The 3596-nt window shown below is 54.5% G+C and overlaps 1 non-coding gene across 1 annotated transcript; it reads right to left on the bottom strand.

The window, feature by feature from the left end:
• Positions 1 to 1021: 1021 nt before the first annotated feature.
• Positions 1022 to 1093, bottom strand: Trnaq-cug. The gene has a single exon. It is a non-coding gene; the product is annotated as a tRNA-Gln (tRNA).
• Between the last annotated feature and the right edge of the window lie 2503 nt (positions 1094 to 3596).

Here is a 3596-nt window from a genome sequence, read left to right as displayed (position 1 = left end):
GCGGCTGAAAACAGCATGAGCAAAAAGGGAACAGCAGCAGCAGCAGCAGCAAAGGAGTGGTGGCAGAGGCAAACCTGTCCGCCTTCTTTATATTGCATTCAGTCTATCCACCGCAGGGCGGGTGTAGGACTCACACCCATAATCCCAGCATCGCTCACACCCATAATCCCAGCATCACTCACACCCATAATCCCAACATTGGATCATGAGTTAATCATAAACTCTAGAAGCTTGTCACATGACTGCATGAGGGGCAACTAGATATCAGCCATAACAGCAGGTACCCAGGGTGGCTACATGCAACAGAAGAAACAATTTGCTTTACACCTAATAATTAAGGGAGGAAAGTAAAAACTGTGATTAAATGTAGCCTGAAGCCATGTATCTGAAACACACCCGTTTTAGTAGCTGAGAGAGGCTAAGGGAAGCACTTTGAAGTGATGTTTTGTGAGACCCAGAAACATCTGTCTTTCCTTAAATTGTGAGGATCCCACACATTTACCAGGAAATGGGCTAATTTGTGATAGCAAATATTAGTTTTATGAAGAAATGATCACAGAGACATCCTCATGGTACAAGCTTAAGGGCTGATGGTTTCCACGGGAACGTTTAGCCGATAGTTTGGTGCTGCCGGCAGAGGCGCTAGAAGCGGCTGCAGAACACTACAGTTCACGTGTGTGCTGACAGGACTTTCTCCTGTGGGGACCCGGAAGTAGCCAAGTACTGAGAGAGGCAAAGCCTTGATTCATTTATGGACACATTTTCCTATCTTCGTTTCTCCATGGAAGATGAACTCTGCAGATTGTCCCTAACAGGCATAATAAAAGGCCTCATTGTCTGCGAAGACTGTCCATGAGGTTTCCCCCTCTCCTGTTTTGTGGGTCCTTTTCGATCATTTTAAAATGTAGTCGCTTGCGGGAGGTGTTCACCCAGCCGTTATTCCCTCCCGGGCAGACGCAGCAGCAACAGGATTTCCTGAAGGCCATTCTGGAAATGTGGAATAAATGAAAGAGAAAACCTTAGGTTCCACCGAGATTTGAACTCGGATCGCTGGATTCAGAGTCCAGAGTGCTAACCATTACACCATGGAACCTCACACTTGCGCTCTCAGAGCCTCAGGCTGATGGGTCAGCTGTCCTCGCCCGCGTCCGCGGGACACGCGGTGGAAATCCACACAGGCCTTCCGGCCGACCCGGGGAGCCCCTCGGAGCGCCGCCCCGCTGTCCCGACCAGCCTCCGGGTCGGCCTCTCCGCGCCGTGCACCGTCCTGACCGGCTTCCCACGCCCACCTCAGCGGACTCCACTCTGGCACGCCCCGCAGCAGTGCCGAGCTGAGCGCAGCGTCCCCTGGTGGACGCAGCTGCCCAGCACCCCGAGCTACCGAGGAGCACACTGCCAAAGTCCAACCCAGGTGCGGTGTGCAAAACACCGGACTCTTAACACCAGAAAGGAAGGAAGTGCTCCAGCCCATAGGGAATGGTGACTACATGTACTCGAACAGGTCCCGGAGCAGAAAAAGGAAGACAGGCCGAGACAGGCCACCTGGGCAGGGCGGCAGTCAGTAACAGTGCCAGATGCGCAGGCCAGTTGTACCCTGGGGTGAGCTAATGCACCACTTGGTAACAGGGTGGCCGCATGGGAATGGCCTGCTGAACTATCGGATCGTGCACCCACCAGTGAGGGCAAAGGTGTGTATCAGTCTCCATCTGCCTGGAAAGGGGCAGGTAGAGGGCTGACGAAAGGCCGGAGATCCACTGTCCACGCGTGGGGGCTGGGAGGTTCATGCCTCAGGACGGGCAGCCAGGGACACTCCCGATCTGTCGACACCATTTCCTGAGTGCACACGATAACCAGAGGATTATCAGGCAACCCAGAGGGCTGCGCTCACCTTATTCCAGGAAGGTCTTGTGCTGAGGAGCATCTCTGCGGGTGAGTTAGAGGGCAGCAGTCATCTTGTGCTGATGAGGACAGCGCAGAGAGACGGCAGCTTAGGAAGGAGTCGCCCTGTCCCCAAGGAGAAGGCCTATTTCATTACCATTGTGTTCTCAGGGGGCCAGAACATCTACAGCTGCTGTAAGCTCGCCCTTACAGTGCAGTCACAGCATCATGGAGGCCTCACCTGTGACAGGAGGTACCTGGAGTTATGTGACCTGCGTGGCGAGGCACGAGACCTCAGACAAGCCCCAATCACGATTTCATTATGAAATGCTTTTTCCCCAACAATTACATAGAGGGGTCCTTGACAGATGTGTCCCAGTGAGGCTACTACAGGCCCAGTGACAGTGCACAGCCGGTGTGGCTGACCACTGTCCTAGGGTCTGCAGAGCCTAAAGAGCTGGAACGCAGAAGCTCCTGTGCCAGGCTGGCCGCTGTGCCCAAGGACCACCAAGTGACAGGGACACAGCAGGGTATGGAAGCTCAAGGGGTGCGTTCAATGTTTGCACTGGGGCAGCAACGCAGAGGCTGCTTAAGGAAGTTCGGCCCAAGCTTCTCCGTAGGATACAGGCCAGGCAGACTGTGGACAGATGCCTGGATAGCAACACCACAGGGGAAAAAGGAGAGTGTGGGCAGTGCCAGCTCAGCTGCCATGAGTCAAAGGTCAGGGGTCACAGGTCACAGCATGGGTGGCAGGCAGTGATGGGGCTCAGGGCCCAGGTGTCAGCCTCAAGCTGTGAGCATGACTAAACAATGTGGGTGACTCCAGAAGACATTAGGATCAGTGCCACTTGGGCCACAAGACTCCAGAAGCTGCTGGCTCTGGTCTGAGGACCTGCTCGGTGTCTCCTTGTTCACTCTGCCTTGTTATTCATTTCCACCAGCCAAGAGCTAAAAGTTGTCTCTTCTTCCCAAGATGCGTTAAGTCCTGAGAGCAGTGGTTCACACCAGGTATTTTCTCTCTGGACCTCAGCTCCTGTCGCGGCCTGGTTCCCCAAAGACACTGCGCCTGCACACACAGGCCCTGCCTGCGCTCAGCCTTACTGCCAGAGTGAAATGATCTTGACTCGTGGCTGTACATACAGAATGCCTCTCGTGTTGTTGTGGAACTGGTACCAAATCAAAAGGAAAATGCTCTGCACCTGGAGCTGGAAGGCAACCACCTTTATCATCCTGGTGGGCTGATGCGGACTCCCTTCCAAAGCATCAGCACTGGGCTGGTTTTGGAATTGCAAGCAAGAAGTACAGAACCCTGAAAGCACAGTGAACTCCTATTAGGTAGCGTCGGGTCAGCTCTCATTGCTGGGCACAAAGTCCTTGAGACAAGTTAGCAAACAGGACATGTCTGGGGGCTGTGCCGCTGGGTGCCGTCAGCCTGAGCTGGGTCAGGGTCTCTCTGGCGTAGTCAGTCAGGGCTGACTGAGTCTAACAGACGAGCTACATGGTGGGCTGTGTGATTCCATGTGTCCTCATAAGGCATCAGAGTACCAGTTGAGTCTAAGTTTTAAAACTTTGTATCATACCATGAGCAGGCCTTCTCTCAGGATTCGGGGCAGAGGCCTGGCTGGGCAGCGAGGGTGGGTTCTGCCTGGGCACGGGCCGGGGCTGGGCAGCGAGGGTGGGTTCTGCCTGGGCACGGGCCGGGGCTGAACAGCGAGGGT

Source organism: Octodon degus, unplaced genomic scaffold (assembly GCF_000260255.1).
Source record: "Octodon degus isolate 3935 unplaced genomic scaffold, OctDeg1.0 scaffold00023, whole genome shotgun sequence".
NCBI lineage: Eukaryota > Metazoa > Chordata > Mammalia > Rodentia > Octodontidae > Octodon > Octodon degus.
The sequence above is the reverse complement of the archived record's forward strand: the minus strand, read 5'-3'. Positions and strand labels throughout refer to the sequence as shown.